We start from the raw sequence: 22969 nt of genomic DNA on the forward strand, positions 1-22969 counted from the left end.
TGTCCACACCTCTATCTCTGCGGCTCTGTCAGGCATCCATGGCTGCTCTGATCCTTTCCCCACTTGGTCCCACACAAAATGGCGGCTCCTGGAACAGCTGAGTGTCCCTAACTAGGAAGCAATGAATTTCTTGCTTCTGCCACAAACTCCACAGCTGTAAGTCATCCAACCTTCTAGTATTCCTTTATATGTGGTTCAGAGTTCTGGGAACATCTCCTGAGCCTGCTTGGTCCTGTATTCTGTGTTGTTCCCAGCAGAGCTTGTCACTAAACTTCCACCAGATCCGCCATCTTTTTCCATCCTCTGTAGGATAAGCACTGGACTGCTAACTGTAAGGTCAGTGGTTCAAATCCACCAACCACTTCTCAGAAAACCCTACACAGGGTCATTCTGACTTGGAACTGACTAAAAAGCATTTATCAACAAAGTATGTCCAGAGCTCAACAATATGCTTAGCCAAAATGATCCTCTTTTTTTTCTTTTAACTCTGTATGTATGTATTTGTATGCTTATGCATGGGAAAGGACATTCTTAAGAAGGACAACTATCTATTTGGCAAGACTAATTTGATGAGTTATATTCTTTTTGCTTCTATATTTTCTAAATTTTATAGCTATTTTATAATACAAAATAGTTTAGAAAAAGAGATGACACTCTATGATAATCTACTATAAATATCCTTACTTAAATTAGAAGCACTGTTGAATAAGAAAATGGATTTTGAATATAGAACATAATATCTGCCTTGGTTTCTTAAGTCATCAAACTCTTGTTCTTATTCTGTGTGTATCTTTAGGAAAGCTGGGGAGATGCTATGTCAACACGTTGTAGCCTTGTTGGCTGAGATTGACTCGGTCTTGTTCCAAGGAGAGATTGGCCTCCCCATCCTGTGTGTGGGCTCTGTGTGGAACAGCTGGGAGCTGCTGAAGGAAGGTTTCTTCTCAGTGCTGACCCAGGGCAGAGATGCCCAGGCTCACAACTCTTTCTCCAGCTTCACCCTGATGAAGCTGAGGCAGTCCTCGGCCCTGGGTGGGAGCAGGGCCAGGCACATGAGACACCTCCTCCACTTGGGCTACAGCACCAATGTTGTTGCCTTCTACTACTACACCTTCTTCTAGGCAGCTGTGCCTAGCCCCAGCCCCTCCAAGCCCAGTGAACATTGGGTGCTAGAAGGGAGGATAATTTTCTTTTTTCAAAGCAACACATATACAAGAAAATTAATGCAACTTACCTACTTAAAAAAAAAAAAAAGTTATTTTTCTGAACTATTTTGTATTATAAAATTATACTATGTAAATTAATTTCACTTCTTTAAGAAATCATTGACAAAAGGCCATGATCAAACTCAGGGACCAAAATCAACACCACCACCTTCAAACTCAGGGACCAAAATCACCACCACCACCTTCTTCCCTTCTTTCTCCTCTCTTCCTTTTTCTTACTTTATATATGCTTATGGATAACTTAGCTTAATGACAGTGCCTGCTTTCTTTTCTTCTTTACCTGTATGGTTGTGTGGTATGTCCTTGTAAAAATTATAAGTAGTTAATTCAATCCCACTCTTTGTCCTCTAAGTATAATATAAAGGCTTAGGAAGCAGACCTACTATATTTAGTTTTAAATACTCCACTTAAGTACATAGTCAATAGTCAATTTACATAGCATCAATTCTGTTTATAAACTAAAAAGCATAAACTTGCTTTACAGCTAGTAGCTCCAGGGCTAGCCAATTGAAAAGAGATTAGACAATCCAAGGCTTTTTAGTCTGAATTCACCTCTAACAAAAGGAAGAGATGTCAGCAGTTTTAGCTGAAAGCCAAAAATTAATGCTGAGCGAGTCTTAACAAGCAAGTCCTGAGTCACCAACCTCCTGGTTCCATGCACTGCTGTTATTGGAAGACAGCCCAGTGTAATAAAAGGCCACACAGACTTTGGAGTCAGGACCTATGTGATCTGAGCAAATCACCTGAATTTTATTTTCTGCATCTGTAAAATGTTACTAGTATTATGTGCTTTTCAAGGCTAAATTCTTGTAAAGGGCCCAAGACGACTTCCAGCATTTAATAGATGCTCTATAAATGGTAACTACTATTATTGTTCTTGTTTTTATTTTGTTTTAGAAGGCTGTTGTTCAACTCACAAGACATATTTAGTTTTTTTGTATGGATCCAAAAAAGAGCTACACAATTTCTACTTTTAACAAGCCATTTAAAGTAGAACGAGTCACTTAACCTTCTCAACCTCAGTTTCTTCATCTGTGAAATGAGACAGCTGAATATGTTCTAACAGGGTAAGATTCTACGCAGAGCACACAAAATTCAAAACTCTGATTCTGTCTTGGAATCACTGAACCATTTTGACAGATTTTTCTTAAAACAACTCATAACTAATGTGGAGTCCACAAGAATGGGTAATAATAATAAAAAAGAAACCCTTGATTTTTACTGTATCTTTTGAAAGACAAATGCTTATTTTGATAGAAATAAAAAATAAAATTCTGTTCACTGTGGTGGGGGAGGATGAAGAGTTGTAGAGTACTGACACTGAGGAAGAAAGGCAGAGGAAAAAGAGCAAATGGAATCTATGCATACATGATCCCACTAGGATAAATAATACACAAACACATTTGTGTGTGATGAGTGTGTATATCTATATCTATCTATCTACATGTATATTATATATATATGTGTGTATATTTTGTTTATATGGTTTGATTTTTATGATGAATCTCTATTCTATCCATAAAAATGCAATTACATGCTTGAGATAAAAGAGATACACTATACTCAAATATGCAAAATAAGACAGATTTAATTTTTCATTTTATTGCAGCTTATAGGGACACAAACATGACATACTCCAAAATGACCAGACCAAGGTCACATTAAACCTATTCCTTCCTTCTGCTCCTGTTGTCTAGAAAGAAGCAGACAGCCCCACCTTCAGCTACGTATACCCAAACTTCTTGTTCTCCTGCTTTAATTCTATATATGCGATGAAAGAACCTACTCCTTCTACTCCAAGATTCTTTGTTTTCTAGGAGGGGACAGACAGCCCGGCACCTTGGGATTTTCCTATCCTTTCCTGGTTCTGAAGACCACCCTTAACTTCCCTTACACTTGCAAAGCTTGTATGTTGTTATTAAGTGCCGTTGAGTCAGGTCAGATTTACAAGGAGCAGCTGGTAACTCTGGAACCCCAACCTTGCAGTTCAAACCAGCCTTGGGTTTCAGTGCATTACCACACAGCACCACACCAGGAATCCAAAGCTTGTCTACCTCAAGATACAAAAAGACCCAAGTCTGTGCCCCTCATGCAGAAAAACTTCACTGTCCACTGGGGGCTGTTACTGGACACAGTTGTTTCACCTTTTGTAGATAAATTCCCTTGTTGGTAGGTCATCTCTTTTATTCTGTTTTCTATAATTAACTAACATCTCTTGGAAGGAGTTCTGGTCATTTTTTTCAGCCTCTTGACACCTATGAACTCAAAAGGCTTTTCCCTTTTGGGCTTGAAACCCAACATAGCAGTATATCATTGATACTTCTCATGAATCTCCTTTGTCCCTGGAAAAACATCCTTTGTCCCTATTGAATAACAAAATTTTAGACTGTTCCCCTTCAGAAATATTTCAAAGGCAGTGCTTAGTTCCATACCAAGTGGTCGATTAGCAACATGTATATTATGTTGTTGTCTTTTAGTATTTTTCTGGCCTCCACAGCAATGTCTTATGCCATGTGGTTATTAAATGCCCAACTGGCAAAGGCTATGGAAGTCTGCGAATACCAAAAATTTATATAAAACTATTCCCTGAATCTATTTCAAAATCCACACTCCACTTAAGAACTGACCTCATTCCATCCTTTGAATACTGTAGATTTTATAGATCTGAGTCACAAAGCTTAAACTGTTCATCTAAAATTAGGATTCTCTTTGACATGATAGCCTACATTAGAGACACATCTTCCACTTATCCCATTCCATGCTACATGAGTTCCAAGAAAGACATATCAGTGTTACACCTTCTTTTTGTCCAGACAGAGTAAACTGATATTTCTCTTCTACTGTGATCAGGTCAGATTAGGGTGGTATCTTCCTGACAATTTTTTTCTCTAGAATCCAGAATAACAATAACACAAGTTAGGCCTTCTTCTCACTTTCACTCTGTTTCTTTTCCCTAAACCAGAGGAGCCTTTTTTATCTGAAAGAATTTCCCTAAATCCTATTCTCATTTCCCATGAGGTATCATTTCTCTCTCAACTTTCTGGGACACACATGGTAGCTAAGGTGTTGGGAAAGAAGTTGATCTATATGACTAGCTACTCTGGCAGCACAATATGGTGAATACAGCCACAGACTCTGGACTCAGAAAGCTTGAATTCAATTTCACCAGTTGATTTTAGGGAATTTTTAGGCAACACTGTAGAGAATGAGTACTCTGGAAAAATTAATTGTGCTCATGAGGAACATGTACATTGACAAAGAGGCAGCTGTAAGAACCTAACAAGGGCATACTAAATAGTTTAAATCAGGAAAGTTCTGTATCAGGATTGTATTCTGTCACTATATCCATTCAATCTATATGTTGGACAAATATTATGAGCAGCTAGATTATATGAAGAATGTGGTATTAGGAATCGAGGAAGACTCATTAACAACCTGCCATATGCAGATAATACAACTTTGAATACTGAAAATTAAGAGGACTTAAAATACTTGCTGATGAAGATCAAAGACCACAACTTTCAGTATGGGCTTCACCTCAATGTAAAGAAAACATTAATCCTCACCACTGGACCAAAAATAACACCCATATAAATGGAGAAAAGATAGAAGTTGTCAAAGACTTCAATCTGCCCAGATTAGCCATCAACACTCATGGAAGCAGCTGTCAAGGAATTAAACTACATTATTACATTAAGCAAATCTGCTGGATAAGACCACTTTTAAGTGCAAAAGGGAAAATATATCAGTTTGAGGACTAAAGTGAGCCTGGCCCAAACCATGGTATTTTCAACCATTGTTTGTTCAGCCTCATATACATGACAAAGTTGGACAATGAATAAAGAAGACAATAGAAGAATTGATGCATTTAAATTATGGTGTCAGAGAAGAATAATTATTGAAAGTACTTCAGTGGAACAACAACAACAAAAAAATGTGTGTTTGGAGAACTATAGCCAGAATGCTCCTTAGAAGCCATGATGGCAAGACTTTGTCTCTGATACTTCAGGCATATTATCTATCAGGGTGGAGGTAGAGGGAGAAAGTTCCTGGAGGAGGACACCATGCTTGGTAAAGTAGAGGGTCAGTAAAAACAAGAAGACCCCCAATGAGATGGGTTGGCCCAGTGGCAGCAGCAAGAGGCTCAAGTATAACAACAATTATGAGGTATGTAACAACTATTTTTGCTCCACTTTCCTCATCTATCAAGTGGATTAATAATATTAATGATAATGAAAATACTGACCTCACTGAATAATATCAGGTTCAAAGAGGTAAATAATACTTGTACAAAATTTATAAAAATATTTGGTATACAATAAGTGATTTTTTTTTCTGGATCACTTGAACATTCCATGGAAAAGAAAATTATCTTTAATATATTACATATATTTAGTTTACCATACTAGTAGTATTGATACTCTCATATCCATATTTCTTGAAAAATTTGGGAAGGTCATATTTATTTACCTTTAAAATAGAACCATGTGTCAAGAGTTCATTATTATCACGTAAATAATACAAACACAAAAACATTACTACAATTTTCAAGTCATATTCAAATTCTTTCTACAGTGCCATTTAACCCACTGAAAATAAGAGGGAAGGAGGAAAGAAAACATGTTTGGCAGAAGACTGGTGTCTCATAACCCCAACTATGGAGTTGCTTGTGGCAGAATGATCATAATTGCCTAGCAGACAACATGCTGTGGGGAATATGTTATTGTTTTTAAGTGCGATTGAGTTTTTACGACTAATAACAACCCTGGAGCAGTTGGTGAATTTGAACTGCCAGCCTTGCAGCTCAAATCAACCTTGAGGTCTAGTGCTTATCCTACAGCACCACAAAAGTACTGGAGCCAGAGCCTGACTTCCTGCCTTTTCACTACTGTATAGTAGGCATGCTGCAATGGTAGCTATATAAACTCCCAAAGATAAAACTGATTAAGTAAACAAAAATGTAGTGTTAAAAATAAGAGTTGATTTTCAAGGCCCTGGTAAAGAAATTACCAAATACAATGGGATTTACTTGAATGACAATCATAAATATTTTGACCGCTTTCTGAAGTAAAAACCTGGGTTTTATTAACTCAATTGACGAACATAGATGATCCCAGATGAAACAATAAAATAGTTTGCCAGGATTAAACTGGCGTTTTTGCAGAACTATATTTATGAGACTAATGGAGTAATTTCAAAATTGAGATAAACTCCAGAAACTTGCAGCACAAAAGGATGCATTTCTTTCTTTCTTTCTTTCTTTTTTTTAAACCTAAATCTGGTTCAATGTTTTTTCTTTTCCTCTTACAGATGAAAATCTAGGTCACTCTAATATTATATCCATTCATTATATCTTCTCATTCAATATGTGATTCTACATCTTTCCTGCCCTTCTACTGCCCTCTTTCAATTTTAATACTTTTTAATAGCATTTATAATTTTTAACAGGAGTTCTGGTAGCATAGGAGTTACGAATGGGGCTGCAAGCCTCAGGGTCAGCAGTTCGAAACTACCAACTGTTCCATGGGAGAAAGATGAGGTTTTCTGCTCCTGTAAAGATTTACAGCCTCGTAAACCCTGTACAGGGTTGCTATGAGTCAGAACCAACTCCATGGCACATCACAACAACAACAACAGCAACATATTTTTTAACAGCATCCCTGCATATACTGAATCTTTTCACTGTCAGTTCCTTTATGTCAAATAACTCCACTTTCACCACCGCCACTACCACCCATTTCTGATTTTATTAAATGGAAAGAAAGAAAAGAACTTTCAGTACATAATAAATTCCTGACTGACTAAAAATAAGAGACCGTGTGGTTCAGAAAACTAAACAACACCATTGTTGTTGCTGTTAAGTGCCACTGAGTTGGCTCTGACTCATAGCAATCCTGTATTGTGTTTCCAAGTAGCTGCTGGTGGGTTTGAACAGCTAACCTTGCAGTTAGCATTATAGTGCTTATCCTACAGCACCACACCAGGACTCTATACATCACCATGTTGTTGTTAAGTGCCATCAAGTCTGTTCCGACTCATAGCAACCCTTATATAGGATTTCCAAGGAGCAGATGATGAGTTTGAACTGCCAACTTTGTGGCTAGAACCGACCTTGTGGTTATAGTGCATTATCCCACAGTGCCACACCATGACTCCAGACACCACCATAGGAATTTAGAATTTAAAAGAAGTCTATCTTAGTTTGGAGTTCTGATGTGGCACTGTGAGTTAATGTACTGGACTATAAAGTCATTTGAACCGTAAGGTCAGTGGTTCAAACTCATCAGCCACTCCTCAGAAACTTGATACTGGGTAGCTATTGGTCAGAACTGATTTGATGGCACTTATCAACAACAACAACAATCTTAGTTTACTTCCATAATTTGATCTTTCCTTGGGACTTGAGTCCCAAAGTGAACTATTGACATAAATCAGAAAACTACTTAAATTTTTCTGATTTATTTTAAAAACTTTAATAACTATATAAAATTTGTTAAGAAAAATAACAGGGAAATGGGAATTAAATGGAAAAGAAGCTGTGTTATTATAAATCCAACCTCAATATTTTCATCAGTATAATGGAGAAACTGTATACACTCAAGGGAATTTATTGCTTTGAAAATAATTTGACATAGGAAAATGAGAGAATGGAAAATGGTATCTATTTATTATTAACATAATTCTATTCTACAGAACTCTGATGCATATTACATTAAATGTATTATTAAACTTCTGAAGTTGTTGCTTCATCCAAGACATTTAATAGAAATAGAGTGCTAAATTTAACTGTACTAGAAACACTCATGAAACTGACTAGTCCTATATTGTATTGGATTTTTCCACAATGAGTAAAATATAAGGCACAGATTCCTTCGCCTTGTGTGATTACATATTGGGCATGGCGTGAAGCTATTTCTAAGGAAAATACCAGTTGTGAAATTTCAATTAAGCAGCAAAAACAAAATAAAGCAAGCAAACAAAAATCTTAAGGGAAATTTAAACATAGAAAGAAAAATAATAAGGAATAGTTCTTAATCCATTGTTGCTTCTTTGGCCATTATCAATGTACATAATTTATGAAAGTCAGAGTCACTCACTATCAAAGTTTGGTTCGAGGGACTACCATGGGAATTAACTTTAAAATATCCACCGCTCCTCTTGAGACTTACATTGTATAAATGGACATTCATATTTTGGAGGAGAGTGGTTGCAAGTTACACACTGATTCACACACACACAAGGGCTTCAAACATTCATGGTAAAAAATGGAATGAAAAGATAATAGAATTTTTTCTCACAATTTTTGGTATATTGACCCAAGCCATGGTATTTTCAATAAATACATATGCATGCAAAAGTTGGACAGTAAATAAGGAAGACCGTAGAAGAATTGAGGCTTTTGAGTTATAGTGTTGGAGGAGAATATTGAAAGTACTATGGGCTGCCAAAAAAACTAATATATCTGTTTTGGAAGAAGTGCAGTCAGAATGCTTCCTGGAGGCCAAGATGGCCAAACTTTGTCTCTCACACTTCAGACATAATATCAAGAGGGACCAGTCACTGGAGAAGGATACCATGTTTGGTAAGGTGGAGGGTCAGAGAAAAAGAAGAAGACCCCCAACGAGATGGATTGGCCAGGTGGCAGCATCAACGGACTCAAACATGGCAACAGTAGTGAAGTTGGCCCACGATCAGGCAGTGTTTCGTTCTGCTGTACATCAGGTCACTATGAGTCAGTAACAACTCCATGACACCTAACAACAACAACAACAATGTATATATACACACATATACACTCCTGGTGTGGTGCTGTAGGATCAGTACTGGACTGCGAATCACAACGTCTCAAGTTAAAACCTATCAGCTACTTCTTAAAAACTCTATGTAGGGTTGCTATGAGTCTGGAACAACTTGATAGCATTTAACAACAACACACACACACACATACTTTTAAATTATCTGAAAAGGAATTCCAACACAGACTTTGATCCTGAGAACTCAGCAAATATCTGACTGGTTAACATGATTTTTATCTCCCAAAGCACCCAGGATATTAAAAATAAATGGGGGTTTTCAGGCGTCGGAGGCGTAAGAAGTGCTTCCAGGAGAGCCGAAGAGGTCACAAATCATGTGAGGGCCGCTTGCTGAAGAACTTGCCTCTGAGGTTGCCCCTGAAGTGACAGCCAGAACCCAGGCATCCCCAGGAGTAAAACCTTCGGTGTGGAGATTGAACCTGTGGGAGGAAGGGGTTCATCATGGTGGATGACCTAAAGAGATTCCTGTATAAAAAATTACTTAGTGTTGAAGGACTCCATGCTATTGTCGTGTCTGATAGAGATGGAGTGCCTGTTATTAAAGTGGCCAATGATAATGCTCCAGAGCATACTTTGAGACCTGGCTTCCTATCTACTTTTGCCCTTGCAACAGACCAAGGCAGCAAACTTGGACTCTCAAAAAACAAAAGTATTATCTGTTACTTTAACACTTACCATGTGGTTCAATTTAATTGGTTACCTTTGGTGGTAAGTTTCATAGCCAGCAGCAATGCCAATACAGGACTAAATGTCAGCCTAGAAAAGGAACTTGCTCTATTATTTGAAGAATTGAGACAAATTGTGGAAGTTTCTTAATCTGAAGTTCCTTAACTGAGACGTCTAGATGTGGACCTTCATTATACCAGAAAAAAATGTCAATTCAGCAATCTCTAGACTGTAATAATACTTGTATCTGTGTACTCAAGAAAAGGCCCTCTTTTCTACTGTATACTAAAGAAAGAACCTATAGATATAATACCTGGACAGATTGATTATTATATTTCCCTTGTTTAGAGTCTTTTCTTAGTGAGATGTGGGACTACCACAAAAAGGTTCTGTCCATCACAGCTCCCATGGAGTTTAGTTCCGTCACCAAGGATGGATGAGATTCTCTTCAGTGGATCAGAATCAAAATGGTGTAATGATCCACTGGGACCATTAAGTGATTCCTATTGTAAAATATGCCCAGGCCTGCAGAATTAAGCAGACCCTTTTTATTGTGAATAATAATAAGGACATATTTTTCTTCATATTATGTTTTATCTATTTGCAATGGATGTGAGGAAAATAATATGGCTTAGCAAAAGTAATCAAATCAGTATAATCACTAACTTTGCTATGTATATATTATTTTACAGTATCTATGATTATTGCTAATTGATTTGATTCTTCTCAGAGGGTGCTGCTCTTTACCTAAAATTCAGATTATAACTAAGGACTTCCCCCCCCACTCTACTATCTATAACCAATCAGTATTACAATGTTTGTGTGGTCTTTATAAAATTTAGATGTGATTCATTATTAAGATGTTTCCTATATTGGTATGTATGTAAGCATGATAGATAATACAGCCTTTGTCATACATGGGTACAAATAAAATAGTATTTTTAAAAGTAAAAAAAAAAAAAAAGAAATGGCAGAAATTTGACAGGGCAACTGGCATGACTCCATCCCAACTGGTGGACATCACCTTCGAGATATTTAACAGTCAAGAGTGAGAGAAGTGTCAGGCCATAACTGTCTTCCTAAAAGACAACTAGAGGTAAGCCTGTGGGACCCCAGGGAGGAACTCTGAAAGGAACAAGGGTCTTAAGCAAGTATGGATGTGCTTATGCAAAAACCTGGACATCAAAAAAATAAATGTCCAAATCTCAGGGGAGGTTCTGACAGAAAAAGCCATCCAACTCAACAGATGGTTGAACAAGTTTCATTGTCTGCAGAAGACTAATGGTGTCAGGCGGTAAGGGGCCCAGCATGATTTGGCATCAACCTCTGCCACCCCTATTGTCCCCACCCCCGGGACCTCAGATGAAAATAACAATATGGGACAGTGATGGTGACTGAGCTCTCAGGGAAGCCTGAGGACCACTTCTTCCTGAAACCCCTGGACTGCTTCACTGGGGAAGAGAAAATAACTGGTCCCCTTACTGGGCCAGGACCTGCTTCCAAAGTTGCATGTTCAAACAGATGTCTGAACCAAAAGTCTGCTGAGGTTCTTCATGAACATGCCTGGCAATTACTGATCCAAACTCCGGAAACCAATCACATTGGCCTGAGGAAATCAACACTCAGGTGTAAACCCCTCATGTGGACTAGTGGAACTCTGAGAATAGTCAACAAGCATCCACTATCAAAGTCTGATTGAAGCCTGGAAACTGACTATCCCATTGAAACCAATATCCTCTCAGGAAAGAGGCTGAAAAATTCACTCTAGCCAGCTCATCCTTGTCTCCATCAAGTCGTCTCTCTGCTGAAAAAGAAGGGAAGCCTATGGCTCACAACAAGATGGAAAGGCAGGTTATTTTACTGGACAATCTAAATATTACCCTGCGAATTATGAGGCAACTAAATCTGCCATCCTCCTCCCTGATGGGGCAACTGGAGGGCTGAACCATGCATGATTGTATAGAAATCATTGACCAATTATTCTTCAGCCAACCTGACCTGCTTGACTATATCTGGTGGACTAGATGTTATTTGTGAACAGAAGTTGTTGTTATTGTTGTTGTTGTTAAGTGCCGTTGAGTCTGTTCCGACCCATAGCAACCCTGAACAGGGTTTCTGAGGCTGTAAATCTTTATGGGAGCAGAAAGCCAGAAAGCCTCATCTTTCTCCCACGGAGCAACTGGTAGTTTTGAACTGCTGACCTTGTAGTTCAAGGGACTCAGATAGGAGGGTGTGTAATAGTAATCTTACAAGACCAGGTAGAGGCAATAGCCTGCCTGCCAGGGATCTCAGCTCAAAAAAGCTGAACTGATTGTGCTGACGAGGGCATTAGAAATGTTGGCAAGAAAAACTGAATGTGTACCCAGAGGGCTTGAGTAGAACTGAGGTAGAAGGATTTGAGAGAGGGGTTAAAGGATGAAAAGTAGATGACAATGGAATTGTTCTGGTTCTGAGATGTTAAAAGCTAAGAAGTAAATAGCTTTTTAATAGAATGGTTCTGATCCTATGAACACTAGCACCTGCTCTTAACTGTGTCCATGGAATGACCCACTACAGGAAAGAGGCCCTGGCTTGGTTCATTAGACCCTGGCTCTAGGGCAAGAAATTTTCAAAAAAAGAAAAAAATCATTCAGGAGGTTAGCTCTGTTTTACCTGCCTCAAGAACAATCCCAAGACAGGCTGTCCTGCACCAATACCAAGGTAAACAACCCCCTGAAAATTAACAGGTTGATTTCATGCAGATGTCCCCAAATGGGGGAATTAAATATTCACTGGTTTTGTTTTTATAGACTTCTTTTCTGGTTGAATAAAGGTTTTCCCCCACCAGAACTAAGAACTTCAGAAATAGTGAAAATTCCCTTGAAGGAGATAACCTCCAAATTTGGACTTACAGAGTGTCCAAGTGACAATAGAGCAGCAAACACTGACAGATGAAATGGAGACTGCATTCAACATGGAGGTTCAAGAGACTGAACCACACTCTAAAGAGACAAATGACAAAACTGTCAGGAAATTTATCTGCATTGGACCAGGTGTTGCCTTAGCCCTGTTTCGAATTCAGGTAGCCCCCAGAAGTGGGCTTAAATTGAGCCCTTATAAAGCTGTATACACTAAACCTTCCCAGACAGCTTCCCTCAACCCTCTACCTGACCTCAACCAAGATTTAAAGGTGCAGAAGTATGTGCAAAACCTCCACAATACAGTTTCTACTATTTGTAAAGTTGCTTTTCCCAGGTCTGTTTCCTTACCTACAGCTAACCTGACCCCTTCTCCAACCTGGAGATCATATTCTGCACAGAGCATAGAGAGACGGACCAGTTAGAAAAAAAGGTGGACTGGACCCTGGGAAGTCCTTCTAGCCATCCCATCAGCTGTCAAGTTAGCCGGACTCAAAAAACTTGGACACAATGAGACCCACATAAGACAATATTCCTTTCAATGGGATGAAAACATTTGGGTCTATTTAGCTCAGAGTGTAATAAATGTATGTGATTTGTTTTTCCTTTTGGGAGGGCATCCAAAAGCATCTACAAAGATTACTGAGGACTAGAACAAGAAATATCCCAAGCCCAGCAGACAAGGTAAAAGGAGTCCCCACCTGGATTCACCACAGCAGATTGAAGAAATCCTCATATCCATGGGAAGCTTAAACTGACCCTACCAACTCTTACAAAGTAACATTGTGACCTACAACCCGCCCTGCTTCCGCCAGAAACCAGGAGCTGGCTGATCTACGCATGGCCGAAGCATGAGGATGTCCACCGTGGGACTCATTTTAATTAGACTTTGGGGTGTGGGAAAGGTAGATATCTGTGTAATCTATACACCCATACCACCAACGTGGGCCAAACAGTAACCACACTACTCTTCTATAGCTGCTATAAAAGTGAGGGGTAGCACCCTCCTTAGGTAACTGAATCTATAACCAATGGAACTGGGGTGGCCATAACCCTTCTTGAATGCCAACAGACCCAGATACGAAATGTCATCTATCAAAATAGATTAGCCCTAAACTACTTATTGTCTGCGGAGGGAGGAGGGGTATATGAGAAGTTTAATTTTGTTAACTGCTGCATACAAACAGATGACCAGAATCTGGCAGTAGAAGACCTTGTAAAAATGCAGAAAGTTGCTCATGTCCCTGTACAAACCTGGAAGGGATGGAACCCACAGAGCATATGGGAAGTGTAGTTTTTCACCTTTAAAGAGTTCAAGACACTCATGGGTGGGTCCTGTTTTAATCAGTCCATGCCTCCTCCCACTAGCAATCATGGCCATAGCAACTGCCATTAAAACAATAATCAACCAAAAAGGGTACCAACAATCCAAATCAATACCAAAATACCATTCCTTATAAAACATTTCGATGACGCCCTTGGAAAAAAAGGTCCCAAAGGGCATCAAAGGAGAGAGTGAACTGGAAAAGATAAAAACATTCACTGCCCTCTCTGCCCAGGAGACAAGCTAAAATGTTAACCAGATTACTGAACAGAACCAATCCTCTGGTTCCCTCCTGTCTTCAAACAGGACTACAACCTCCCCTATTTTGACTGCATATAAGTCTACTCTGCCCTATATTCAGGGCTCAGAATCTGGAGAAATTAGCTCCTCTGAGCTAGCCGGCTTAATAAAATCTGAAACTCTGCTTCACCTCTCCTAGTGGTCTCAGTTTCTTTGATGACGGATCAAGAACTGCAGTGACATTCTTGAATCTAAAACTGCTGTAACAATATAGTCTTTTCTTTTTCCTAGGGGATTCATGAGTCTTCTGAAATTATAGGCAATTTTCAAAATACATTTATGTACAATTATCTGAGAAGATGATGCATTTCTCAAAGCTGTCTGCAATTCAGGTAATAATCTCCGCTTATATTTTGTGCCCATTTCTCACCATATAACGTTCACTCTTTTGTTCAGGACTACTATGTCTTCAATATCTAGTTAGATACTATAAGTAACTAAAGACAAATACAAGACACCATTGATTGACTCTGGCATTTAATCTTGTAGTTGAGAAAACAACATTTTTGTTTCTTCAGTTTTGTATAAAACCGCCTGCATCCATAACCTCCAAGACTCCTTACATTGCTGGAAATGTACAATCATGAATCATTATTCACAGGCAGCAGTGAAGATAAAAAGAGTAAGCAAACAAACAATGCATGGAATTTGGGCCATTCACAGGTACTCAGACAATGAAAGATTACACTTTAGAGCTGGAAGATACCATAAGGGAGATCACCCTGCCCAATCCCTGCATTTCATACAGGCTGTCTTTTGATTACTCAGAGTAGTCCATGTGTGATATGACTGCCACTATTTGCAACACTGATTCCCCAATTTAACTTTATCCTCCTAAAGTCAGGCTGAAAAGAATCTTTGAACTATGTGTCAGCTCAGTGTGGCAGCACAGTTGTTCCCCACTCCTCCAGGCTTCAACTGTATAGCCAGAGGACATCCTCGAGGCTCTGTTTCAGGAGCACTTTTAAATTCCTCCAGCTCTGTTTCTAATTACCATACTTCACAATGTACAATACCAAAGTGGTTACTTTGCTGCCTTCCTTCCTAGCTATGCAGAACCACATCTAGAGCAGCTGGGTAATGACTCATTCACTTCCTTGAATGTGCCTCTTTTAGCACCTCACTTGACTTGACATTTGCCCAGAGGCTCAGCCTCAACCCAAGTTTAAGACCAATCCTCACCTTATTTAAGGGGAAGCCAAGATAATCTTGTGCTAATGACTAGGATTTCTCTGAGACCACAAACTCTGTGTACCAAGTCTAGAAACTCAACCCACTGCCATCAAGTTGATTCCGACTCATAAATGACTCTATAAGACAGAGAGCTGTACAGGGTTTCTCAGAGTGTAAGTCTTAAGGGAACAGTCTCATCTTTCTCCCTGTTGAGTTCAAACTACTAAGCTCTTAGTTGGCAGTCCACCGTACTTAGCCAAATGCACTACCAGCGTCCCTTTCTGGAAACTCTGTCCTTGATTTGTTATGGTTAAAATGTTCAGCTGCCAAGTAAAATGTTGGTAGTTCGATGTGACAGCTTCCATAAAGATTTACAGCCTAGAACACTGTATGGGGCAGTTCTACTCTGTCCTATAGACTTCTTATGACTCAGAATCAACTTCATAGCAGTTAGTTTGGTCCGGTGCCTTTTCTATGTTGATCACCTTCTCAGTGCTTCTGTAGCTATAAAATCAGTACCCTTTTACAATTTATTCCGTAATTTATTCATGATAACTAGGTGCTACCACAAACATCCAATTTTAGAGTTGCTCCTAATCCTACTTCCTGCAACTACTGCAATTTCCCTGAACCACCCCAAGTTTCTTAAAATAGAGCCGTTGTCTCTAGAAGACTTGTAAAGAAGGTTTGTTGTTGTTGTTAAGTGCTGTCGAGTCGGTTCTGACCCATAGCGACCCTGCATAGGGTTTCCAAGGAGCAGCTAGTGAGCTTGAACCACTGACCTTGCAGTTCAATTGGCTTTGCAGTTTGGCGCATTAACCCACAGCACCACACCAAGGATCATGTAAACACACACAAATGAATTCAATAATTTAAGACAGAAGATTAACTATCAGGGTGGGCAGTTCAAATTCACAAGCCACTTGCAGGAAACCCCATACAAGGTTGCCATGAGTTGGAACTGACTCAAAAGCACTTAACAACTACAAAAATACTTATAAATGCATCAGGTCTTTCCCTAACAGGGACTTTATATCTGGTTATATCCTCTCTTAGGGTCAAGTGAGGACTCCAGGTATGGAGCTATAAGATCAGCACTGGACTGCAAACCATAAGGTTGGAAGTTCAAACCCATTTCTGCTCCTTGGAAACCTATTCAGGGTTGCTATGAGTTGCTATGAATAGATTTCATGGTCCAATTAATTTAGGAATCTTAGTTTTAATTTAAATAAGATCACCATAGTTGTTGTTAGAAGCCCTTGAACTTAACAAAACCAGCAGTGTCAACGAAACAGTTCTTCCACCTCATATTTTAAGAACCCCTCTTCCTTCTCTGGAGTCTCATGATGGTGCAAACAGTTAAACACTCAACTACTACCCAAAAAGTTGGAAGTTCAAATGCACTTGACTGTACTTCTGAAGACAGGCCTGGTGATCTACTTTAGGAAAAAAATCAGTCATTGAAAAATTTCCACTCAGATACACATGGGGTCACCATGACTGAGTTGACTCTGGCAACTGATTTGGTTTTTGTCTTCCCGCTGTAGCTGCACTCTTAGATTCCCATGTTTTTCTAAGCACATCAATTTAGTCCTCCATACAAGAACTTTACTCCTGGCATAGCTTTACTTAGGAGTTTTATAAAAACGTATTCACATGTGTTAGTAGTGAAAAAGCCATGAAAGTATAGTTTTATTTTGGGTTTCCGGGAATGATCAGCAATAAATTATTAACCGTGCTTCCACATCATCCTCTCATCAAATAGTACATGCCAATACAGTTTAGTTAGATTTAGGAATATAGACTAGCAAGGTTTCATCAAAGTTGTTAAACTTAACACTTTTTGTTCTTGAAGATGGTGAAAATAGAGGGATATTGAAGGGTCGTTTTCCTCTGTACTCACACTTAAATCAACCAAGTCAAAAAACTCTATTATCAAAATTTTTCTTTGACTGAATATCACCTGAATTTCATGGTCCAATTAATTTATGAATCTTAGTTTTAATTTAAATAGGGTCACACAGTTATTGTTAGATGCCCTTGAATCAGTTCCAACTAACAGCGACCCTATGTACAGCAAAACAAAACATTCCCCAATCCTGTGCCATCATTCTGATTGTTTTATTTTAGCCCATTGTTGTGGCTACTGTATCAATCCATCTCATTGGGGTCTGTGGGAAAGGTGTGGTATGGAGACATCCTCTGGCTTTGCACAAGATTGAGAATCAAACTTCTTATTGGCCCAAGTCAAATTATGTGCATCTGAGGTTAGACATGCCTCCACCCTTCAACCTTTTTTTTAACCAAAATCAGACACAAACCATGTCTCTCCCAGATCTCTCTACCTCTCAAGTGAGTTAGGTAATTCATTCTAATGCCCACGCCACACCGAACTCAGACACCATACTCAAAATGATGGGGTTTATTAGGGAAGTTGTTGTTGTTGTTGTTAAGTGCCATCGAGTCGGGTCCGACCCATAGCGACCCTATACAGGGTTTCCGAGGGTGTAAATCTTTACGGGAGCAGAAAGCCTCATCTTTCTCCCGCGGAGCGGCTGGTAGTTTCGAACCGCTGACCGTAAGGTTCGCAGCCCGATTCGTAACCACTACGCTACCAGAGCTCCTATTAGGGAAGTTAACTGTTAAAATTCAGGGATGTCAGAAATATTCAGGGCCCAGTTGTTTCAATCAGGACAGTCATACTAACAGGCAGGCCTCTCTCTATACCAGCCATGTTACAAAGCTCTATTAGAGCTGCCAATAAATGCCCACAGGTTATACGAATTCACCATAGCTTCAGTTGGAAGACAGCTCTAGCTCTGTGAGTCAGCAAACCTTGCTCTGCTGGCGGCACCCTACCTCACAGAAGAGCCTCCTGCCTGAAGGCTCTCAGATTTACTTCCTCCATTACTACCACTCTGTCTGGTGCTCTGGTTCTTTGTTCTGCTGCTGCTAATACTCTACCACTCCTCAGGCATCACAGATTTCTGTCTCTGGGCCCAGGAGATTCAATGTAAAGGGATCTTAAGGTCCAGGTGACACACTCCACTCCTGGCTTGTCTTCCTTGATGGTAGTGAGATTCCAGTTCCTGTTTCTGATGGCTCATTTTAGAGTTTCAAGTTCTACAAACTCTCATTAGAGTTTCAAGTTTTTACAATTACAATTAACCCTATTAATAATTACTCACAGTTGAATTTGAATAATCTATTACTATCAGTATCTTTCTCCCACATTCTCTTGACCCATTATATATATATATATATACACACACACACAAAGTTGTTTGGTGGCAGTTACAAAGACGATGGGGTAGAGAAACCATATAAAATAATGCACTGCACTGTAGAAGTCTCCTTTTTGGCTGTCCATCTACTTTATCAAACATGATGTACTTCTCTAGGGACTAATCCCTCCTGATAATATGTCTACAATATGTGAGACAAAGTCTCACCATCCTCCCTTCTGAGGAACATTCTGGCTGTAGTTCCAACACAGATTTGTTTATTCTTATGGCATTCCATAGTATGTTCAATATTCTTCACCAACAACATAATTTAAATGCATCAAATCTGATTCAGTCTTCTTTATTCATTGTGTAGCTATGGGATGCTTAAGAGATGATTGAAAATACCATGACTTTAGTCCTCAGAGTAACATCTTTGTTTTGTGTGTGTGTGTGTTTTTTTTTAACACTTAAAAGTAATAACTTGCAGCAGATTTGTCCAATGCAATATATAATTTGATTTATTGACTGCTGCTTCCATGAATCATGATGTGGTACTGTGGGATAAAGCACTGGAATGAAAGGTCAGTTTGAACCATCTGGTTGGTGGTTCAAGCTCACCAGATGCTCACCCTATGCAGGATCACTATGAGTTAGAACCCACTTGACAGCACTTAACAACAACAACAACAACAACTTCCATGAAATTTGATGGTGGATCCAAATAAAATGAAATACTTAACAACTTCAATATCTTCTCCATTTATCATGATGCTGCTTACTAGTTTAGTTGTTCATGTTGAGATGTATTCTATATTGAAAGTTTTCTCCACAAGCATGTATTATTTTATGAAGTTGTTAGTAGGAATCACTTTTACTTTCAAAGATATTCTGGATGGTTACCCTAAGTCTAAAACAAATACCTTAGTTTGTCCAGTTTTTCCTACTGTGTCAAAAATCTATCCCAGAAACACCAGACATCACTCTGAGCAATATTATTCAATAGTAGACACTGGTTAGTGCTTACATTTTCTGAATTCTAGTGCTTTCTGGGATTATTAAAACTGAGATCTTCAAAGAAGTGCTATGGTAACTTACGTGTGTTTGTGGCACAGTCAACAACTGTAATGACATGTATTCTAGAAATAGTTGCATCAAGCATATTTTTTGGGCCTATTACTAGGAAATGTGCATATTTGTATTCTCATAAAAACTGTTACTTTATCATTTTTCCTAGGATGAAATGGCATTTTCTATACTGTGATTGAAATGGGAGAAATCACCAAAGGGACTAGTTAGAGGAGGCTGTTTAGGAACTTAGTTCAGATTTGTATTTAAAAAAAAAAAAGATTGTGAACATGGTTAGCAATGATCTGGAACAGATCATGCTGGGTGAAAGATTAGTGGTATACACTGATTTCCAGATTCTAGACCACACTACAAATTCAATTATAAATCTAATTACAACTTTAATTGTTAAACAATCAACTAGATTATTGTTTGTTGCTGGATGTTTTGTTTCCTGCTGATTCATATGCAGGTGTGCCTGCAGGTGTTAAGTCTGCCGTCACCATATGACCTACCCTTTTGTACTTTCTGCATTAGTTTTTACATCATATCTTAATCATCAGTTGGTAAATTTCAGATCCATATTCCTTTGTAGGAACATAAGTATTGCTGTTGTTGTCAGATGTCATCGAGTCGGAACCAACTCATAGCGACCCCTTGCATAGCAGAATGAAACAATGTCCGATCCTGGGCCAACCTCCCTACCACTGCCACACTTAAGTCCATCGATACTGCCACCTGGCCAGTCCATCTCATTGGGGGTCTTCCTCTTTTTCCCCGACCCTCCATCTTACTAAGCATGATATCCTTCTCCAGCGACTGTTCCCTCCTGACAATATGTCCAAATAAGTAGGGAGGGATTTATAGAAGGAAGTGAAGGCAAAAACCCCATAATATGTTTGACTAGATACTTCTCCCAGATGCTCTTTAAAGATGGATTCTGCAGTCAAACAAATTTGGGAAGTCTTCCAGACTACAGTCCTTTTAGAGATTTGAAAAACACATTACAATAATAAAGGGTCAAAACTTTCTGTTATAAATACATCAATGTAGCTTAGTTTAACTCTCCATTTACCTAACATATTTACTAAATATATCTTCATAAATGTTATCCAGCCTTGGGACTGAAGAATTAATGAATAGGGTAGGGAGAAAGGGAGAAAGAAGACGTCCAGGAGTCTCTGTAGTCAATAGAAAGTTATGCAGTTGTTCAGTAGTCATATGGGTGACTTAGTCTTGGTTCTCTAGAGAAAGAAACCCAATGTATATATAAAGAGAAGTTTATATCAAGGGCATGGCTCACACAGTTGTAGAGGTGGGCAAGTACCAAGTCAATGGGCCAGATTTCAGGCTCGAGGCTTCTGACTCTTTAGCTGCAGGGATGATGAACCAAGATGGTAGACAGGTAGGTAGGACAGGTGAGATGGCAGAATGCTGATAACTTCAAGAATTGACAGGCAATAGAACAGGTCACTGGATCAAGTTCAAATAAGCAGAAGTTGTATAATAAGTCAGATGCAGGATTCAGATTCAGTAGAAAGCAAGCAAGCTTTTCCCAAATATCGAGTTTATGAAAAGCAGGACACATCCCCAAGGAAACTTCCTTTCCATTGATTGGCTGCTCAGAGCAGATCTCATCATGAGGTATTATGACCTATTTCTTAAATAAGTCTCTGAGAATCTTGGCTCAGTCAAGTTGGCATAAAACCTTATGGGAGTATATATATGCATGAATGTCAAAGTATACTTTATAAGTATACAAGTGCTGTCATTTATTGTTACACAGGTGTCAAGAAAAGGGACTTCACTGCTTGACCTAAAACCTAAGTATTATTGTTTAATTTTGCAAAAGAGCTACAAAACCCTGGCTTTGGACATATTCCAAAAAAAAAAAAAAGTGCAGGTCTATACTCCCTGACATCTAACAATTAGATAGTTTGCTCTCAAAAAAATTTATTTCCAAGATTTAATTTTCAATTCTTAAGAAAAAATTTAGGATTGAGTGAATGTTGATAAGTGAAACAAAAGTAGAACCTACTTTTTTCCATCCAGAATGCACCATTCAAATGAAATTGTATGAGACAGAAATTTATAATGCCAGCAGTATGAAGAAAATGCAGTAACTTTAAAGTAGCATTACAAGATTTATTTTTACATACTTAAAATTCAAAAACTCTTCAGAGAATTCTGGAAATGGAAAATGTTTACTTTAGAAGCACTCAACTATGTTTTGGTTCAACACTAAATCATAAAAGAATTGATGAAGCATACCTAACATGTAGTTTTTAGAGTCTGCTTTGTAAATGCAGTTTTCAAATAATCCAAGTGGCAAAAAGACAAACAATCCTCAATTATCCAAGATTATGCACAAAAATAGTCTTATAGATGGTCTAAAACAGTAGCTAATGACCAAATTTTGTGTAAAATTGCTATGCTTTGGATACTCATCTTGTAGAATTTGTTTGACACTACACCAAACTTTCCTGCAATCTACCTGACCTCCTCAACACCTGAATCTCTGTTCCTATGTGTTTATCTTCTTTCACATTGTACTTGTTTTGATAACAAATGGACCTCCCAGATATTCTGAATTTGTTCTTACAGTTTTGTTCTGGTCTGGATTCATTAATCTGTCACTTTAGTTCTGAGTGGTGCTGCCACATATGTCAATCCCTGGTTGTTGTCTATTCTTGTTGGTTCTCAGTCCAAAGAGCTCCATTTAGGATGTTTTGAAGTGTTGGGTTGACTTTGATAAAATACCTTAGCTTCTGTTTATCTGGGAATGTTTTTATTATACCATCATATTTGATTGACAGCTTTGCTGGGTAGACAATTCTTGGTTGGCAGTTTTTTTTTTTTTTTTCTTTCAGGGTTTTATATATGTCTCCCAATTGCCTTCTTGCCTGCAGGGTATCTGCTGAGGGATCAGAGTTTAATCTGATTTGCTTGCCTTTGTAAGTAACACTTCTCTTTTTCCTAGCTGCTTTCAGATTCTCTCCATATCTTTGTTCTTGGAGAACTTGATTATGATATGTCTTGGTGATTTTCTTTCTGTGTCTATTCTTCCTGGGGTTCATTGAGCTTTTTGAATGCTTATCTTTTCATTTTTATGTATGTTAAGTGTTGCAGACCGTGTAAGACTAGTCAGAGGTTCAAGGCCCTCTAGGGCTGAGTGTAAAAAATGAGGCCACTGGCAGTTAATGGAAAATTGCTTTCATCTTAATATTCAGGTATATATATTAAATTAATACACTGGAGCCTTTGAAAATCCACAGATAAA

General features: G+C 38.6%; 1 protein-coding gene and 1 pseudogene across 1 annotated transcript in view; one reads left to right on the forward strand and one right to left on the reverse strand.

Annotated features, from left to right (window-relative positions):
* NAALADL2 (N-acetylated alpha-linked acidic dipeptidase-like 2) overlaps positions 1-22969 on the reverse strand; it is a 1210105-nt gene that overhangs the window by 825927 nt on the left and 361209 nt on the right. The window lies entirely within an intron of this gene.
* On the forward strand, positions 9479-9853 carry LOC102837480 (annotated as a pseudogene).

The sequence above is a fragment of the Chrysochloris asiatica genome, unplaced genomic scaffold (genome assembly GCF_000296735.1).
Source record: "Chrysochloris asiatica unplaced genomic scaffold, ChrAsi1.0 scaffold00108, whole genome shotgun sequence".
In the NCBI taxonomy this organism is placed as follows: Eukaryota; Metazoa; Chordata; class Mammalia; order Afrosoricida; family Chrysochloridae; genus Chrysochloris; species Chrysochloris asiatica.